Here is a 21147-nt window from a genome sequence, read left to right as displayed (position 1 = left end):
CACCATTCACCCGAGGCGATGCAGGGAGAGGGAGAGCGGTCACACACACAGCCCACTCGATGGACCTGTTGTGTGTACAGTGCAGCACCGGGGCCCTTGGTGCTCATTATTGCCACCATCTTTCTTGCCTAGTCATCCCATGATAGTTTTGAAGCACTCCCAACTGGTGAGATCTGACCGAATGAATGACTGACTGCTGGTGATGCTCTCCTTTTAGTGCTTTTTTTAAGGATTTTCTTTTTCTTTATTTAAATGTAACTGTCATGTAAATATAGTTTCAGAGTAGTCACACTGGTAGGTAATCATGTTTGCAATGATTTACCCATTTATAGAGCATGGTAAGTACCTTGACCAAGGCTACAACAACAGAAGTGGGATGCAAACCAGGAACCTACAGATTATGAGGTGACAGCTCTAGCCAGTACACCAGCTGCTGTAAAAAGCAATAGCCACAAATATAGCAGCCTTAGCACACGAGCGACTCCGCTTCTGTCAATCATAGCTGACATTCTCATCAAAGTTTACACGTGAATTTGGTGCTGTGCGTTTTTTTTTTTTTTTTTTTTTTTAGGTTAATTATGAGTTTTGTTGTAGTGTCAATCAGTCATTCTATTAAGTGGCCAATTGCCTGTGGTTCCTAGTAGCACTGTGGTTTAGATGCCTCAATCGCACTCTGAAAGATGACCATCTGCACACTCTGGTCTCATTTGCAAGTTAATTTGTTAGCGACAGTTTTACAGAAGATGAGCACCACATCAGCGGTAAGGACTGAATCAATGATTATACCGGGGAATGTGTTTTTATCGCGTCGATGGCTGGCTGCCTCGATTGCGCTCTCAGGGTGTTTTCCTTACGGTTGGGAATTCTTGAAGTTTATGACCTGACCGGCCATGGTGAGCACACGGGAAAACAGCGGTTAAAATTTGCAATGCAAATCAGCCCAATTTGTTTTTTTAAAATAAAAATTGCAATCATACACTGGTGGAAAAGAAAAATGTTTTTCCAAGAAACAGAAATCACTTCCTGCTTGCAACGGTCGTTTTAGGATAATGTTGCACTTTCGGATATCGGGTGTTTGTTTTGACTTTTTCCCGAGATTCAGATTTGGCTGTAACTGACTGTAAGTGAAGCTGGTTTGGATAGGTTGGGGTTAGGGTTATTTGAGGACAATGCTGTTAAAATTACGGTAATTTTAGTGTTATTAATCAAGACCATATATACAAATACATTTCCACTTTTCTGATACACACATAATAAGGGCCTGAGGAAAGGAGGGGGTTTGAGCATCCTGAGCATGAAGACTTTCCTGCACCATGTGGTCTTCAGAGATTGGATAGAAGGTGAAGGCCGTCTGCCAAGGGAGAGATACCGTGGTTGTTTGCTCTCCACCCTGTGATGTTGCCCAGCTATGGGAAACGAGCAGGTGCGGCCTTTTCTGGTACTGCTCTTTCCTTCATATTTTTAAGGCCCCTTTTCACCGGAAAGGCCTTGTCCACATCCGAAAGGAAACAGGATCGAGCCAAAGTCTCGTTTTGTGTTCTCCAGGGCTGCAACCCTCTTGGATAAACCTGCTTCCAGACTACCTTCCTCATTAGATTTCATGAAATGGTGTGTGTTTCCTTCAGGACTCCAGCAGTTTTACATAAAACGCCATGGAAAGATGGAGCGCCACGCTCCCGAGCACCTTCAGCTGAAGTCCACCGACCGACAGTGCCGTGGTGCAACAAACGCGGACGATGCATCAAGGGCTGGATGCGAAGTTTATTAGGACACTGTTCTCAGAAACACTGTTATCAGCCGGTTGCCTTGAGTTCAATGGCAACGATCCCTGGAGTTCTTTCGCTGGTGTTGCAATGTTTGCCGTCGGGCAGGATTTCGGAAAGAGGTCCTGCTGTAAAATGGTTTCTCTGCGGTGTCCTGTACAGCCGCAGCCTCCAGATGCAGACATGCACAGTACAATATGTTCCCCATTTTACCCACCGTGATTCAGTGTGTTTTCACTCCGTTTTCCTGTCTAAAGAAGCTGCTCTTGCCAACCTGACTCTGACTCACGGCTCCGCTGTCAAAGAGAATGTCGCAATGATCCGAACATTGTTCCTTCACTGCTTCCCCTTCTGTTCCCGCAGGCCCCACCTGACATAGCCCACGCCGAATCGCAGCAAGATGTGTAGGTCCAAGGAGCATGACCGTGGGATGTAGTCCGATGGGAACCCCTTGGGCCTTGCCGAGGGACCTATAAAGGGACACAGTTGACCTTCGATTATGACAAAAGTGCGAGCAAAAGAATGAACTTCCACTAATAATAGGAGTAATAATAATTGTCTCATACTGGAAGTAGGCTTCAGAATGGTTTCCCGGGGGTGTGTGTCGACCACGCTGCCACAGCAGAGCGCTGGTATTGCACACACTGCAGAATAGGATTCACCTCTGCACTACTTCAGCTGAGCCATTCTTAAATATCAAGCCCCGAGGAGCACCAAGCATTCACGTGCCAGATAAGGCGCTCCGCCAGTCAGATTCTTATAAATAGTCCCCCTGCCCCCCTCCCCCTGCCCGAATTCGAACGCACATTCCATGGGATGCGCTGTCACCTTCTCAGAAAAACTCCGGCAGGCTTGGCGCGGTGCCGCCCTATTTCTGTCGAGGCATCGCTGCCGTCAGCCCCCTCCCCAGGCGTCTCTCTCAGTCATATACGGTATGTAGAACGCGGTACTCCGGCACATCTTGTGCTACAGTAATAGATGCGGCCGTCGATATTTCAGTTGCAGTCCAAGAGAGCAGGTTTCCCTTTTCAGGAATCGATTCCGTGGCTTGCCCCACGTGTCTTTGTTTGCTTCTTTATAGGCTCCTCATTGAAAATGGCATATTTATACACTGCCAAGATCTCTTTGTGTAATTATTAATACATAATGAATGTTTTTATTGGCCCAAACTGTTCACTGGAATATATTTTTTCATTTAGTTGATGCTTTTCTCCAAAGTGGCTTCACATTTTAGGTTTGTATATTAGGAGCTTTTTAATGATTTATATTGCTCTGTAGTTTTTTCTTTTACTGTACCAGTTCAGGGTAAGTGCCCTGCTGAATGGTATTACATTGCGTTTATTCATTGAGCTGATGCTTTTCTCCCAGGCAACTTACACTATTAAGCTGCCTATAAACATTCACCCATTTATACAGCTGGGTAATTCTACTGGAGCAATTTAAAGGTAGCAGGAGATGGGATTCAAACCTGGAGCCTAGGAGCCCAAACACAGCACCTCTAACCCCTACAGCACCTGCTGCCCTGTGTTCTATATTATAGCAACAGCAGCTCTGATTGTCGTTTACTGTACGTATCAAATAAAGACGAGATGAATCTGTCTGCCTCATCTGTAAAGGTTTCGTCCATTAGCCTAGTACTACTTCAGGATAGCGGGACAGCAGTGGTGGGCAGTTTCTCTCACACACACACAAAAGGCCGTTACACTCTCCTCTAGCAACCATGCGGTTCATTCCATCTTTACTTAGGCAGTTGGGTAATTGGAAATATTGAATATGTAAGTCACGTTTTCTTGCCCTAACCAGGACTTGAGTCTGCCAGTTTCAAATGACGAACTTTACAAACCAGTCAGCCGCCATTTGCTCATTGATCTGCCTGACATCAAGAAGCTTCCAGAAGTCATATCATTGTTTTCCTACAAAAGCTCTGATGATGTTCTTCTATCTTGTAACGTCCCAACGGGTGTCTGTCACTCATTAACCGGGGGGATTTCTCTCGTTATTTTCAGTCTTCCTCTTGGTGAACATCTGTATTGGTTAATCATCATTTATTTTGATGCGTACAAGTGAATCACTGTTGTGTGGTCTAGACGGTGGAAGCTGGAGACCACAGTGGCCAAGTTCAGGCCAAAGTTGTGTCTCTGATGATTCTCCGCTGACACATGGCAGCTCATGGTCGCTCACGTTCGGTATATTGAGCGGCACATTAGGGAACAGTGGAAGAAATGACAGCACATGGAACAAGTGCTCTACTGTATTTATAGCCGTGGTTCGGAGATTTTTGGGGCTCATTTCATGGGGGGGTCGTCACCGTTCTGCCCTTGATCACACTGCTTTATCGTTTTTTAAAAAAATATAACCGAATCGGTTATCTTATGAGGGGTGTTGTGGCGCAGCGGGTTTGGCTGGGGCCTGCTCTGTGGTTGATCTGGGATTTGAGTCTTGCTTGGAGTGCCTTGGGTTGGACTGGCGCCCCGTCCGGGGTGTGTCCCCTTCCCCTTCAGCCTTGTGCCCTGTGTTGCCAGGTCAGGCTCCGATTCGCTGGGGCAAGAGGTTGCACGCAGCATGTGGGTGGATATCCTACCTACTTTGAGTGCTAAAACCTTAAACTCGTATTCATTTGCGGGCTTTTTTCGCAGCTTTTTATTCGTTTTTATCTGAATAATGGAAAAGAACATTCACTTTTTGTTTGACCTCGTCCACAACTTCCTTGCATGTTAATGTAGCGTTTGGATTGTACTGGAAAAAAACCCAATTAAAGTTTTAACATTCACAAATTGTGATTAGAAGCCAAATTCACATTTTTGTGCCTTTTTTTCTTGCCGCTAAAAGATAACGAAATCTGGGAGAGGTAAATAAACTGTGATGTCACGTAAGAGGAATTTTCCACGCGAATTGCGCTCCTCCATTAGTCACCCCGCTTTGTATTTTTAATAGGACTCGATGAATGGGCACTGAAAAACCTTATTTTGTTTTTGTTTGGATGAATTGTACTGATAAACCTTTTCTTCTCTGCTGAGATAAGGCCCCAGTAGAGGCTGCTCATTGTCTCGGCCTTTTGGTGCCCCCCACCCCCCGGAACGGCGCAGCCCCCGAGCGTTTGAAACGAGCATGAATGCGATGAGATAGTGCCGTTTGGCTGCAGGATGAGGACACCCCCTCCCCCCATACGCCACTCTCGCTTCGGGTCCCTTTGAGTGACTTGCCCATCACCTGGCTGTGATTTCAGGACGAGGGACCCCCCCTCCACCCGCCAATGGGGAAAGCCTTGTGCAAACCCACCAGAGACGGGAATATTCTCCGTTCTGCGCCCGTCTGCTCCCACAATGCCCTCTTTCATGTGTCTCGGCATCTTGGGTCCCCAGCGTCTCGCCAAAACTTTCTTCAGATGTTCCTACTAGACCCGGTTCGATCCAGTAATCCTTAGTCTCGGAGACAGCACATTGATTGGTGGGCTTTTCTATGAAGTGTACTGGGACCCCCTGCTTACACACAGCTCGGTAGTGTGCCAGGCAGGTCGCACGGCAATAGAAAAACCGAAAACTGCAACACCAATATTTGGTGTATTTCGAAATACAGCTGATCTGATTTACATTTCAAGTACAGTAACGTGTTATCGACAGGCCTGTTCCCTGTTTTTTTTTTCCTTTTCCACACCAGTCACGTGTTACCTGACCTTTCACCTCGCTCGACCTTTCCCTCTAACGGTGTCCCGCAGGAGCGCTCAACACGTCTCTCTACGGTTTCGCGACGCAGCTCGAGGTGCGGCAAGGTGATGGCTTGCAAGTGAAAGTTTAACGCTTGGCCTCAGCTGCAATTAGTCTTAGGTTTCAAGTGCGTAATTTTCTTAGCGAGGGAACCAATTAACCGGTGTCAGCGAGTGAAGGACGCAGTCGAGGTCCCTTAGCGCAGTAAAGCCTTCGCCAGCTACAGTAAATGTTCCAGGATGGTTCCTGAGCAAATTAATATTTTATTTCTATAACAGAGACTGTCCTAGTTCCTTTTCCAAATTTCTCTGGTTTAATTGGCCAACAGATACAGTGAGTCAGTGTAATAGACAGTATTATTATTAGTCTTTATTTGACTCCTAATCGAGGGACAGTTACGATAGTAGATAATTAGCCCTACGGTGATCATCCCATACATATACTGGTGTTTTTTTACTGTTTCAATTCAGGTGAATATCTGGATCATGGGTAGGGATTCAAAAAAGGGTCCTCATATTGCAAGACGGTGGCCCTAAACATCGGTCCCCTGGTAGAGTAGTGGTTACAACTGCTGTCTTTGGACCATAAGGTCATAGTTTTGATTCCCACCTCCACCTGTAGTACTCTTGTACTTAACCTGAATTGCTCTAGTAAAGTTGCCCATCTGTATAAATGGGTAAATAAGTAGCTTAACATTACGAGTTGCTTCGGTGAAAAGTGTGAGATAAATTCAATGCAGCAGACATTCTCGGTTTGGCACAACGAAAAGTGAACGAGTCAAGTATTCTGAGATCTTTCTCCACATTCCTACATTTCAGCGTAAAACAAGGTGTGCCTGTTTAAACCCCGTGTTGGCCTGCGAAATGGCATGCCTTCATAATGACATTATCTAGCTAGCTAAGTAACAAACGACGGCATGGTTTTAACATGGTTTAAAATGTGCTGCTTAATGATATTTTAAAATTTCAGTTATGAAAATCTGATTCTCGTTGTTTATATTTAGCGTTTCCTATTACGGTGCAGCACCCCCCATTTCCTATTACAAACGCTTGTTTTCTCATTTCCTTTCACGTTATACGGTCGACAAGTCCCCCTCCCCACTTTGTCACAAGCATGGGGTTTTTTTTTTGCGCTGCGCTTTACAATAAGACGCACTCATTTTCTGGTTAGGAAGATGTGCAACCGACACGTATGATTGATGTTCTGCAACCTTGATGAACTGAGTCACCCTGCTTTTGCACCCAAGTGTAAATACCGCATATCTGCATACCGTGTGGCTCATTGAAGACATCACAGCGCAGCATTTACAATTAACTCGAAGGGACCCCCCGTTTGCTCCGACTCATTCTGGGTTCTACCCTTTGCTCCACAAACAATGTCAAATCCTGTCTCTGTACGCTGTCATTTTTTCCACATTGTCGGTGTTGTGGAATTTTACCGAATGCAGCAGAAGCACTTCAGCCAAAATGTCTCATCAACACGCTGCTTATTTTGGGTGTAAAATAGTCCTTTTGTGTCACTTTTATGGTAATGTAGTACTGTGTTATGAATTTAAAGTCGCTTCATTTGGACAAATAAAACAGCTCTGCATATCTTTACACTTGAACTTTGTTGCTTCGTTGGCCAGCATGTTAAAAATGAACCATCCAGGCCAGAAAAGTTCACTAAATAATTTGGTTATACATTAAAACAAAGCGGTATTTGTCCTTCAGTCTAGTGGAACAGGAAGTTGTAGAAAAATGTGAGCAGAATGTGACGGGGAAAGTTCCTGCCTCTCCGGCTCTCTCCTCACCGTCGATATTCTTCTGCGTTCTTTTTATGGTGAGTTTTAGTTGGGGTTCACACCCAGCGGGGGAGATTTTCGGGGCACCGGAGACTCTGAGTCACCGCTCCCCTGGGCTTTAGGGACGGCCCCTTCCTCCCGGCACTCTCGGCCGATCGCGGGGCAGTCCGCGCTTCACAGCATTTTTAATACTTTCCTACAACACCACCAGCTTTTTGTTCCAGGCGAACACCTGATCTTCTTCTCAAACGCTTCTCAGGAAAGTGAAACAGAACCTTGTCATTTCAGCTCCGAGAAAAGGCAAGAACAACCGAGACCGAGATGTCAGGTGGCAGATGACCCTTTAGAAATGAATAAAATCGATCGTATGCTTTGCCACCCGTAGCTTTTGCTGTGTTTCCCTAAACGCTACTTGTCAGCCCTTTTCAACACTTTTTTTTTCTTTTCTTTTTTGTGTAGCACTTTACTGTTTGCTGCTCGAAGTCCAACTTCCTCCCGACACCTCGCCGCGGCCTGCGGTGTCTGTCCACGGTGCCAAGACAGCAGCCGCTCGTGCGCGTGACGGACGACAGACGTTGACCTCATGCAAACTGCGACCGGGTCCCGGCACCGTTTCGGCACACGCAGACCGTGGATCTTCGAGGGGCGGCAGGCGGATCGATCGGAACCGGGCTCCCATATTCGAGGAGCTGTGCCGATGAAGATGCACGTGCTTGTGTTGAACTAGCAGGATAGCTGCTGCACTTAGCCAGTTGCCATTTGTCTTCTTTTTCTGCACCTCACTCACTGTCATACCTAGTTGTAGAATATACAGAATGTTATATATTCAGTCATAGAATGCTAATTAAAATTTAATCCATGTATAGTTTCCATTATGATCATCGCAGTTAGTCGCCGTTGTGCGCGGATTGTCCAACGGTGTTGTCGTTCGTGTAGCCCATCGATGTCAAAACACGGTCTTGCCCAGGTGTACGGTGAGATTTGTTTCGAAAAGCCGATCCAGCTCTACGGCAAGTCCAGACATAGTGCGGTGCCGTACTGTTTGGATGGGGTGGGAGGGACTCGCAAAGGCAACGACCGCATCGTTGGCCTGGCCGCGTGGGTCATTGGGCAGACGCTGACTTTGCTGTCCGCTCTTCTACCCGCTGCCGCTGGTGCAGAAATGGGGCAGGAGAGAGGGATTCTCTTCCACGAACCGTTGTGGGGAGCAGATGTCGGCCTCGCATCGTTCGGCCGTGGCAGACGACAGGCTTTGCGCCTCCGAAGCAGACAGCTACTCTCCCCATTACTGTAAATGTCACTAGAGCTAAGGACACACATCTTCTCTTTCTGTATTTTAAGCAACTTGCGCAACAAAGGATGCAATCGGTTCCACTTGTGCAACGCACTTCCCGTTCCGCTTCCAATTCACCAGTCACCGTTTTCAGCACCGGTTAAAAAGAATAATAATAATAATAATAATAAATACGAAAACGAGTGCAGATGGAGTATGTAAGGGGATGTTTGAAGTTTTGAATATAATTAGCATATATTTCGGTGGAGGCGTATTGCTGATACTGCAAAACGTGTCCCTAATGGACAGGACATGGTGCTCCCAGAAGTATCGGGAGTAATTTGGAAATGATAGCGGTGCTGTTGGCAGCCCCTCCGGAATACTAATCAGGCAAAGTCTAAAAACGCGTGGTGTTCAACTCGACTGGTGGTGTATGAGCACAAAAGACAAAGGCAATAATGTCATAAATCAAATAAAAACCCAATGTAACAGAAATTTTATGTCAGTTTTTTTTTTTTTTTTTTTTTTGCATTTTCAATTCTGTTTTGTTAAATTAAAAGTATTTTTGGCGTTACTTCATACCATATGTCAGAACTTAGAAAAATATTCCACATTCTTGAAATGAGCAAATTTTGCCTCCAAACTCCAAGCACCGAATACTCCTGTACCTTTTAGCACCTGATGCTTTCTACAATGTTTTGGTACTTTGTACAATATTCCGGCGCCTTCTAGAATCTTCCAATGGCTGTAAAGTACCAAACTAAAACTGACACTCTGGAAGAACTACTGGTATTTTTGTAATCAGTAAATTTTAACTAATCGCAACAAACACAAAAATCAACGTAACTTTAGAACTTGGGGAAATTTTGTTGCGTCGTGTTATGCTTTTGCATCCGTCTGCAATTAAATCTATGTAAATATCACCGGATAGTTAAAGAACAGTTTGTCTGTGTAACATTTGAACCGCTGCAGGGAGGGTGGTGGTTGTGCCTGTCCTGTTGCAGTCTCAAGGTCCAGGTTTGAATCCCAGCTCCTGCTCTTGTACTTTTGGTCAGTGTACTTATGCTGAAGCGATACAGTAATACTACTGTATAGATGGGTAAATCATTGTGAAGCTGTTTGTCCAGCACTGTAGGTCTTCTTAACCAGAGCTGTCAGATAAATGGAGTAAATACTATGATCCTTTGACAGTTTTGTAGGTATTGTTGTGTTGCTCAGAGCCACAGCAGCCAGATCTCTGTGTTATTGAACTTGGAGTGAAGCAGATGTTCTTCTGTCACATATTACATCACAAGCCCACGTGCCGGAGGTAGGATTTCGACCTCGTCAGGAGAGAACATGCTGGACAGATGTTCGGCCCGAAATAGACTCGGGCAGGAGGCCGCGTGGTCTGGGTTAGGTGTTTGGGTCCCGGTAAGTGACACGTGGTTTGAACCTGAGATGTGCACGAACATCGGCAGCTTCGCGAAAGGGGGGCAGTGGGGGAGTCGAGTGTTATGTAAAGAAGGGCTGTGTGAACTTCTCTGATAGCTTTGAACTCCACCATTGAGAGTTTGAAATTGTGGGGAGGGTGTGGGATTATGTTTGAATGCAAAGCAGTAGTTACTTTTGTCCCTAATGGATTACACTTAACATCTGTTTGAACCTTTTCTCCAAAGTGACTTACAGTGCTAAGCTACTTACCATTATTTACCCCTGTACACAGCAGGGTAATTTTTACCGGGGCACTTTGGGGTAAGTGCCATGCTCAAAGGTGCTGGAGCTGGGATTTGAACCCATACCCTATGGGGTTCAAGGGAGCAGCGCTAACCACTACACTACCAACTGCCCTCTCCTTCCCCTCAGAGGGTGAGAGTCCAAAGAGTACAAGCAGGACTCCTTAACATAACGGTCAGGTGTAAATTTACTCAGCTGGCACCACGATTCGCAAGAACGAGTCGCATTACGGGCTGCTGCTGGCTCCACCACGAGCACGTTATTCTCCTTCGCTTTTTGCTCAGCTGTGGGATTCAATTAAAATGGTTTCAGTTTGTCCCCGTATAGCGTCCTTCCCAACAGATCGCCTCGGAGCGCTACGTAACACACGCAGACGCACACCACAATTAGCGACAGCAATAGACGGTTCGGAGCAAACGTGGAAAAAGCCGGAAGGGAACCAAAGAGAGGGAGGAGAACTCCTGAGGCTGGTGGGGGAGGAATAAATTCCTTGGGGGTTCGCGGCCAATGGGCTGCTCTCCCTCGCTGGCCCTCGTACCGCATCTTCCTGGGACGGGGCAGGGTTCGGGTTAGAGTTGTCTAAGGTTGTGCACGTTTGCTTTATTTAAGGGACTCGAGGAGGATCGGTTGTAGTTCTGGTGCGGAGGTCGTGCTGTGGTCTCGTCCACTCGGACGACGCGCCGTTGGACCCAAGTGGCGCGGTGTTGTCCTCCTCCCTCTACATGAATTTTGTTTAATTATTTTGCTTGGGGGGGTGCAGTGGCGCAGTGGGTTGGACCACAGTCCTGCTTTCCAGTGGGTCTGGGGTTCGAGTCCCGCTTGGGGTGCCTTGCAATGGACTGGCGTCCCGTCCTGGGTGTGTCCCCTTCCCCTCCGACCTTACGCCCTTTGTTACCGGGTAGGCTCCGGTTCCCCGTGACCCCGTATGGGACAAGCGGTTCTGAAAATGTGTGTGTATTTTGCTTGGTTCTTTCTTTGGAGGTAAATTCTCCCGTCAAATTTCCGAGGGAAGGCTAGCCACCATGAGAACACGTGCATTTCTTTGTTTTCTGTTCTGTTATACATTCCATTCGTGTCATGCAAAGTATGCATAATATACGCATAGAGAAGTCAGTATTAATTAATGTTCACTGCTTAGATAAAGGAGGTCAAAACAGAATTTTGCAGGTGGATCATACATGTTGGCGTATTTATTTGTGCTCTTCATAGGTACTAGGGAACATGGGATGTCTGTGGAAGATCACGTGGGAAGCTGAAGTGCGGGAATGTTCTAGAAGTCAACAGAAGGCTGCGTTCCTGGATTGAAGAAGACTAGATGAGTTTCTTATATTTTGTTTTGGACCCACTCCTCGGAAACAGGAGCCGGACCTCTGAAGCGGTTAAGGCTTCATCAGCGTCACCTCTTTTGTGTAGTTTTTCTAATTATATCTGAAAGGCGACATTTTGGTAAATTGAATAACAGCTGAAGATTTTAAGATGAAGATTTGAATTAAAACAGCATGGAGATGAAAAACTCAACTTCCAGGCATTACAGATATGGGTAATGTTGGTAATGCAACATAACTTCCAGGTATTAAAAGTATGAAAAACGCATTGTCACAGTGACACTGGGTGACATGGCGTAGCGAAAGCGCACGCACACACACACAGAAAGAGAGAGCGAGAGCAAGGGAAAGTGTGAAGCGTAAGAAGCTAGCCATATTTTCTCCAGGTGTAACAATGTGCAGGTGTTCTGCTCACTTTGCATGCATTTGCAAGCTCCGGGGAGCGATCGGGACTCAAACTGAGGTTTTAATCTTCTCATCTTCCCTCTAGACTCCCTGCCGCAGGCATCTTAGTCAGAAGTCATGCGGTCACACAGAGATGACCGAATGTTATTTTTAACCCCAGTGTAATAGCTCCTGTTGTGTTCAGGGCCGGAGAGAATCACCCGACAAAAGAGACCTTTTCATTAATTTTCAATTAAATTTGCTTTGCTTTATTTTTATTTTTATTTTTTTTAAGTAGAAAACGTACTTTGAAAACCGTCGCCAAGCTAAAAATTGATGCCGGAATCATGCAGCAGAAATACAAATGTTTTAAATTTAAAGAAGAAAAATCGAGGTAATCTTTTTCTAGGAAGCAAAGGATGATATTAACAGGTCACGAGCTGAACAGTACATAAAGCGCACATAGATACCACGCTCTTCCCTCTGGAGCTCCCACATCTACCGCGTGTAGACTCGGCTCCGTCTACGGCGCCTCTGGTCTTCCGCGCGTCTCGCGGGGCAGGATCAGCAGTTGCACCACATCTTCAGGACGCCGGAAGCTACGCGAAGGTCTCCGGTCAGGCCCGGGCCTCGGCTCGGCCTCGGCTCGGCCTCGCCGCTGCCGTTCCGGCCACGGGGTTTCGGCATCTCCCACCGCCCCCCCCCCCCCCCCCCCGCCCGGCAAATTCCGCAGGCGGCATCGCGCTCCTGTAGCTCGGCTGGAATCGTTCTCCGCTGTAACTCGGGGAGTTATTTTTGGGCTCCTATTTCTGATGCTTTTAGCATCCCGCTTCGTGGTGTTTCTCTCCAGGAGCGTTTCAGTGAGAAACAAAAGGAGGGAAAGTTAAATATAGACTCGGCTGTCGGCTCCGACGTGGCCCCCTGACCCACACTTGCCGCAAACGCCTGTCTTTTTTTTTTGTTTCTTTTGTTCTTTTTCCTTCTCAATTGTGGAAATTTTTTTCCCCCCTTTCTGCTTCTCGAGACCCCTGTCTAAGGAATCGTTTTGAAGCTGTCGCGCTTTCTCACTGCCTCTCCTGGGAATCCTTGTGTTACTTCTCATTTCTCCCTCCCTCCGTCCCTCCGTCCCTCCCTCTGATCTCCGTTTACGCCGGCCAGCGCGACGCAAACCCGAGCGGTAACATCATCCGAACGGCGTTTCCCGGCAGGCGGACTCGGGCGGCGGAGCTGACCGGCACAGCTTGCATCCTGCTCGATTGCAACTGGCGTCAGAACCTCGCCGCAGTGCTTAGCATGGGCCAGAAGGTGATTGCGATGGTGACCGAAGTGAAACGGTGACACAAGCTAAGCACAACATTTATACGATCGGTTGGCTGCAGCAGACATGCGGACGGGTTTTTGTTCGAGCGCTTGCGGTGCAGTTTTGACTATCAGTAATGACTATCTGTTGACTTTGATAGATCACCATGGAGAGTCCCGGTGCTTCTCGACTGCAGTGAGGATTCTGCTCACTAGGGTGTTATCACTGTGTCATTTCTCTCCGTTTCTTGCTGTGCGTTTCATTCAGGGGAACTTCCATGAGCTTCCGCTCAATATTACTAAATGCCAAACGGTTGTCTGGAGGCTTGCCCATCTGGGCCGAGCGAAGTCAGGTAATGGCGCATTCTTCGGCGACTCGCCTTAAAGACCCGAAGTGGCGCTCTTAAAGGTACACCTTTAAAAAAAAGCCTAGAAACCCTGAGTGATTTAACCGTGCGCAGCTCGGGTTTGCGGTTTTCTCAGAGCGGCTGGCCAAGGCGAGGAGCACCACGTGGCGGGGAGGGGTGCCGGATCACTCGGCAACCGCTGCCATTCGGAGAGAACCCTGGAGGATGAATCCGCGGTGTCCTCACTTCTCTGATAAGCATCAGTGTGTGGTGTGGCCTGGCTGCATGTCGGCCGCAACCTGCCGGGCCTGTTTGGGTATGTTCGGTCGCTCTAGTTGAACAAGCTGATTTCCTCTGAGCGTAGCATCACCAGCAAGTATGACTGAGTTGTTAAGAGAAAGCAGCAGCTCTGTGTCTTGCCTTAAAAAAAAAAAAAGAAATTCAGACAATTTCTTACAGTTGTTCCCTATGGGAAATATTGTTAATTGTATTTAATTTGCGGTCGGTTTTTCCAAATATAGTTTAAATTAATCATTTTAGATGAGATTTGTATTGGTACCCTCCAGCTCCAAAAGCAATAGCACCAACCGCTTATGCTACCAGCTGTCCTGCATGTGAAAGTTGTACTTGGGGCAGCCGGTAACATAGCGGTTAGATCTCTTTCCTTTAGAGCTGGTGGTTTCCAGTTCTAATCAGATCTGCTTCTGTAAGATTCTTGAGCGAAGTGCTTGTTTTTGGAAGTGCTGGTATTGTAGTGGTTGGCGCTGTGGCATTTAGAGCCAAAGGTTGCAGGTTTGATGCCCACCTCTAGCCGTAATAGCCTTAAACAATGTACTAACCCCAAATTGTTCCAGTAAAATTACCCAGCTGTATAAATGGGTAAATAATTGCAAGTAGCTCAGCAGTGTAAGTTACTTTTGATAAAAGCATCAGCTCAATAAATATATATAAACTATTTAATATAGCTTGTAAAATGTTGATATGGTGTAACTGCAGCAATCTCAGTAATCTGTCTGGAAATGGGTTTTTATTTTAGAGCTGCACTAATAAACAATAACATCACCCTCCTCACCCCACCCCACCCCACTCACTATTCTGAAATGTAAACATGTAGGATGTGACAATAATGTGGGAGAATTGTTGTGATTCTCAGTTATTATCAGTGACATGAACATTTCTGTGAAAATATGTTTTGGAGGGAACACCCACTTTTGGTCTGTTTGTCCCTTCGGTCATCATGTACCAGGATGAACATTACATTTACATTTATTCATTTAGCATATGCTTTTCTCCAAGGAGAGACACATCTCAGAGAACAATACTAAAAATGACATATATACACATGATTACGTACATACATATATAAATCCATTCCTATGAAGTACAACTATTTATTTGCATACTGTTCTGTAATGAATGAGTTGTACAATATAATAACTTATTAACTATTGTTTAGCTGACCTTTCTCCAAGTGGGCTTGTAAATGATAGGTTTATGCATCATCACACTACTTTAACTGACTTATACTATTTATACAGCTTGGTAATTTTTACTGGAGTAATTCATGGAAAGTACCACGATCAAGGCTGCTACAGTGGGAGGTGCGATTCGAACCTGGGACTTTCAACCTTAAACCAGTAGTCTACCCAGTGGCCTCATGAAACGTACAGTTTAAGAGTAGCGGAGGAGGTCAGTGCTTTAATTCTTAACAGTTCCTTTTTGCTGTTGGCTGAATAGCGGAGTCAACGCAGGCAATGCCTAGATTTGAAAGCTGACCAAACTGGGATGAAAATAAATGAATAAATGTTTCCCGTAATCAGACAAGACAGTTGAGGGATGGGAGTGAGACCCAAGGATATGGACAATGCTGAGGAGTGGACTGTGTGAACCCTCAAATGGTACAAAGGGAGCTTCCGCATCCAAAGCGAGGAAGGTGATCGGGCAGGGCGTCCCCCGCTGTGCGACGCTTCCCCTCGGACCCCCGAAGAGAGGGGGTGGACCGAACGATGGCGATTCCCCTCCGGGCCGATGCCGCTACGGTGTTTTTCCGTTTACTCACAAACAAATGGTGGCTGTGATATGAGGAAAATTATGAAAGACCAAAGGCAATGGCCTCGAGATGATATATATGAGTAAACAATAGGCGATAGATCTGATGTGAAAAATAACAACCGGAGAAAGGGCTACGCTGTCGAAACGTGACCCTTATTATGGGCTTTTTTTCCTCGTAAATCATTCTAAAGTGTGTGAAACCCTTTTTTGTTGTTGTAAAAGACTTCACAGGGTGTCTTGCTGTTATGCCAAAGACATGCAGCCTTGTGTGTCTGTTATTGTCCCAAATGAAATAGTTTTTATTGAGATGTTAATGCAAATTTAAAAATGGCAACAGTAAAATTGCCAAACGCCAGTGGAACCAGAAGAGATTTTTTTTTTTTTTTTTCCCTACTGTATATGGAAATTTGAAACTCTGATAGAGAAATTCATTTTAAACCCTTTGTAAAATATGCTACGGTTAAACCAGGACAATATATTTTTTTATTGTGCAAAATAATTTCCTTGGAATATATTTCGAGAGCTCGGCAGAGCACGGTAACAGTGGGTAAATAAAAGGTTGCTCTAATGTGCGTCGTAAAATCCCACGGAAAAATGAAATATTGGGAAATAAACAGTTGTTCGCATTACTACTACTGCTGCTCATGTCACGTATCTCGCGTGACACGGAATTGTTATAAGTTTTACCTGCAAATCCCTCTTGAAACAACAATACAAAGTTCATTTTAATTGAATGTGTATAAATATTGCATTTGCCATTATTTGGTTAATATTGGAAACGCATATTAAAAAGATGCATCTGAAAAAATACGTTTTTATGTATATATGTATATACTGTACGTGCGTAACAGTTATTCTGCCCTTGACAGTCTTTGCAAGGCTACTGTTAACCTTTGTATCCTGGTGTTCTGTTGTCAACAAGACTGGGGTTTTTTCTGCTGAACTGTTGTTCTTGTGCTGTGTGAGAAAGCTGCAATCAGGGCCGCTGTTTTCAAAGAAAGTAATAGCGACTCAGAGGAAACGGCGGTGCGCGCAAGAGCAGTGGGAGTAGACGGTGACTAACTGGAAGATGTTCGTGTCGAGCGGAGTTCACTTTCGATTACGGTCACTGGGCCGTGCGCTCCATCTCGTTCTCTCTCCTCTTCCCTGGCGCCGAGAGGCGGCCGCCTCGCATCTTCTGCGGAAGATCGGATCAGGTCGGGTCATCACAAAGGCGCGCCGCAGATGGGATGTCTCTCCCCGTTTTCCTCACGTTGGAGACGTATCGGGAGCCCGCCTCTGGGACGCCGGTGTCCGAACTGAAGCTACAGAGCGCAGCAACACTCTCCTCGTGTGATTGAACTTGCAGCCGGTCCTGTTCCACGTTTACGTTTCCATTTATTCATTTAGCAGTCCCTTTTTGTTCATGCATTCCTTTCCGCAGAGAATCTTCCTGGTTTTAAAGGGACCTTATATCAAAACAGCGCTCGATGAAAAGAGTGTAAATAAATAAAAGAATAAATGAGCCTCCGGATAAACCGAGTCTGTAATTGTTTGACTGCTAATAATAATGGTGGCACAGCGAGTAGAGCTGCTGTCTCACAGCGCCTGGGTGGTGTCAGAGAGGGTGGGTTTGATCCTTGTTCAGTCTGTGTGGATTTTGCGGGTGCTCTGGTTTCCTCCCACACTCCCAAAACAGGCTGCTCAGGGAGCTTCGTGACTCTTAAGTCATCCATGGTGTGTGAGTGACAGAGAGAGTGGCACAGTGTGTTCCGCTGATGTATGGATGAGTGACCCAGTGTAAGTAGTGTATCTAACAGTGTAAGTTACCACGGTGAATAAGGTATGTGGGCTCATAACACTACATAGAGTCCATTGGAAGTTGCTTTGCAGAAAATTTTCTGATAAATAAATGGATGAGCAGGGGCAGCTGGTAGTGTAGCAGTTGGAGGTGCTGCCTTTGGACCCAAAGGTTGCTGGTTCAAGCCCCACCTCTAGCTCCTTTACCCTTGAGCAACATACTTACTCTCAATTACACCGGTAACACTGCCCACCTGTATAAATGGGAAACATAATTATAAGTTGCTTTGGAGAAAAGCTTCAGCTAGCTGAAGAACTATAATAATACTCAGGAATGTATAGTACAATATCAAGGCTTTTACCTCTTCTTTGTGTTTTTTTCAGGTTTGCGCTGCATAATGGCGCTCGGGCCAACCGGTGAAATGGTTAATAAAGAAGGTTCTCTAAAGGAGACCAAGAAATATTCCTCTATCAGTATTGACACTCTCTCAAGGGTAGACAACTATTGCTCTATTTCGTAGCGTTAGTACTTTGACATTCCTTTTGGGTGACACAAGTTCTGGGCTTATAGCCACAGTTTAAAGGCCAGTGTGTTGTGTGTGTTTTTTCCCCATCAAAGTTACTTCACACTCTTTTCATCTGATATGCACGCTACACACACACACACACACACACACACACATAATTAAATAAAATCACGTAGAGGTTTATAATTATTTACCCCAGCGGAAAGTTCACCTTTTTAATTATTTTTTGCCCTTTTTCCCAGAAGTAGAAATTAGTCAACGTGAGTTCGGTTTAAGAAAATCAAAATAATAAACGCATGATGGTGTTTTTGCTCGTCGTGAAGTTTGTTGTTGGTTGCGGAATGTCTGCTCAGCTGGGAATTATTAATAACTGATAACTTCCCATAAATCCCCTGCTGTTGGATGACATAAACAGCGCAGGATGTGGACCAGCAAGATCACTGAAAACTAAAGTGACTTTTTTTTTTTTGCTGACACCGTGGGAAAAGTACCATTAACTGTCCATTAATTAGCTTATCGGGGGTATTTCCTGTTCGATTGAGGTTTTCATTCTGATGTCTCGTTCCCATCATCCCTTTTCACCGCGCACAAAAAAATCGACCTTTCGCAAGAAGAAGCCTTGTGCGACACGACTTTTTTTTTTTTTTTCCTTGCCATGTTTTTGCCACACTTACTTTTGCACGTTCGAATGAGCGCTAGCAGGAGCTCAGCTGATCTCGTTGATTAAATGTGCCTCGTATTAAATGAGTCAGTGTGTCCCACTTTCAGCGGCCCTTCGAACTCTGAGCTCTTCGCTGAAAAACCAGTACTGGTAAACGGCGGCGGCCCGACCGGGAAGGCCTCCGCCGTTTCTTTACGATAAAGCCGAATAGCTGAGATGTCTGAACACGCCCTTGGAATTGGACCTTCGCCTGCTCGCACGCAGCTTCGCCTGTGAAACGCCAAGCCGAGCCAAGAGAGGCAATTAGGACTGTCAACGGCTCGGTCGCGTGAACAAAGCGTGCGCGCGGTTCACGCGATGACTTCATCTCACCTCGGCGTCGCTAAACGATGCTAGGAAATGATTCGAGCCGCTTTGGGTTTTTAATCCCGTAATTATGGGGCACCGAAAAATACCGGTTAGAAAACGCCGCTCCGACGGCTCTTTCCCAGGGTTCATTAGAGATGTTCCGAAGGGAACGGCGAAACCGAGACTGCTTTCGTGAGCGCCGTTGTGTCCCCGAAGAAGCTTTTTATTTGGAGGGAATAGTCGTGACGGTTCTCGCCAGTTCATCCCGGTGCCGATGCCCTAGCGCTCCGGGTGACGCTCTGCGCGAACTGGTGTCGTTACATCGAACCTCTTAGCAAATTGTGCCCGACCGGTCTCTTTCACAACGGCTGATCCGAACGCTAGATGTTCCATTACTGCTTACTTTGGGAGAAAGATTACAGAAGCATTTCTCTCTGGGTTTAGTAATGTTGCGTTCCATCCCTCCATCCCTCCATCCATCCATCCATCCATCCACCCTTATAATGGAGTGATGAATAATACCCTATGTTGATTTGTCCCTGAAAAATATGTACAATTGTCAGTTGTAACATAGTTAATATTCTGGGTTTTATGGCATCACTTCTAATAATTAAAAAAATGCAGTTAATAAAATGATGCCGTACTTCGGCCGTGCGCCAGGCAAGCGGCTATTGATAATGGAGGGATTGACAAAGGTTAGGAAAAAAAGCATCACCGAACATTGAAATCATCTGTCAAGAGTCCATCTGAATTAATTAGCATCGTTTGAGAATAAACCCACGGCTATAGGGAGTGTGTAGGGTGATGGGTCGGAACCGCTGCCGCCGTAGTAAACGGTGACAGACGTGACGTTTCGTCTGGGTCTCATCGCACCAGGACGCGCAACTCTTCGACTGAGGAATGATTGCTCGTGCTAAAGGTGAAAACAGTCTGGAATCATCTTCTCCGTTTAATTTAACCTTATGTATTGCGGTGCGTTTGCTGGCCGATCCCGCTTTTCGAAGATTTTTTTCATTTCTGCCTCCTGCAATAAGGGCGCGTCGGCTCCCCTGAAGTTCGGCTGCCGATGGGGTAAACCTTCCCGGCATTTCTGACCGGCCTGAGAGTTATCGTGGCCCGGAAACGGTGTGGGAGGACGATGCGACCGAGGCGTCGGCTCCGTTCCCTTTTCATCCAGGCATTTCAGTCCAACATCGCCTTTCTCTCATAGGGTTGCTGAGCCCCTCCTTCACAACACGTGCCCCTCACAGACAAGTTCGTCTTGGTTACAGCAGCATACAATGTACATTTACTTGTTTTGCTGATGCTTTTCTTCGAAGCACCTTACAATTATTTACCCATTTATACAGCTGGGTAATTTTTCATGGGGCAATTCAGGGCAAGAACCTCAATAAACGGTACAACGGCAATATGCGGGATTCAAACCTGCAACTTTCGGATCCAAAGGCTGTAGTTTTAACCACTACGCCACCAGCTGCCCCTGCAGATACAGGACAGCATATACACATAAGTAAGCAAACACATAAATAAGTGGAAAAATATAGAAGTGAATGAACAGGCAAATATTTAAATGCAAACATTAAGCTGCGGACCCCCCTCCCCCCAATTCTGCCAGTCCTCCCGAAGCCACCCGGCTCTCCGTCTTCGACCGTTTCTTCGACCGGCCGGAGCCGCGCAAGTCCACGCATGAGCACGATCACGGTGCAGGTGGAATTGTTCTCACCCGACCTCCAGCTCTAGTTGACGGGCGGAGCGTAACCGTCTCACTGCTGCGGATTCGATATATATCGAGATGTAGAAAAACACTTCTTTTGGACATTTTCTTCACATGTATCTGGAAGTTCACCACAAAGTACATTTGTGACATTTTCCATTTTCCGCATTTGTCTTCGTGTTACCCAAGAGTAAAGCTGTGGGATATAACAACCAAACACACACACACACACGCACGGAACAAGATTTTCCTGCTGCAAAAAATGTCGCGCAACGTTCTCACACTCGTTTTCTGGCGTTTGACAGCTGGTGAGACGAGGCCCGGTTCGGTTTGACTCGATCGCGAGTCGCCCAACCTGTTTGAGTCCTTTGCTGTTATCTGCGTTTTCCGTAGGTGGGAAAAATGATAGCGGCATTTCTCACCACCACCTACATAAGAAAAAACCATTTCCGAAGCTTTAATTAAAAAAAAA

The 21147-nt window shown here is 46.1% G+C and overlaps 1 long non-coding RNA gene across 1 annotated transcript in view; it reads left to right on the top strand.

Moving 5' to 3' along the window:
* The window catches only part of LOC108937659 (uncharacterized), a 37802-nt gene extending 30016 nt beyond the window's left edge, over positions 1-7786 (top strand). Inside the window, exon 3 of the long non-coding RNA XR_001966357.2 lies at positions 7710-7786. This is a non-coding gene — a long non-coding RNA (uncharacterized LOC108937659). The remainder of the gene's footprint in view (positions 1-7709) is intronic.
* The last annotated feature ends 13361 nt before the right edge of the window (positions 7787-21147 follow it).

Source organism: Scleropages formosus, chromosome 7 (genome assembly GCF_900964775.1).
Source record: "Scleropages formosus chromosome 7, fSclFor1.1, whole genome shotgun sequence".
Classification (NCBI taxonomy): Eukaryota; Metazoa; Chordata; class Actinopteri; order Osteoglossiformes; family Osteoglossidae; genus Scleropages; species Scleropages formosus.
The sequence above is the reverse complement of the archived record's forward strand: the minus strand, read 5'-3'. Positions and strand labels throughout refer to the sequence as shown.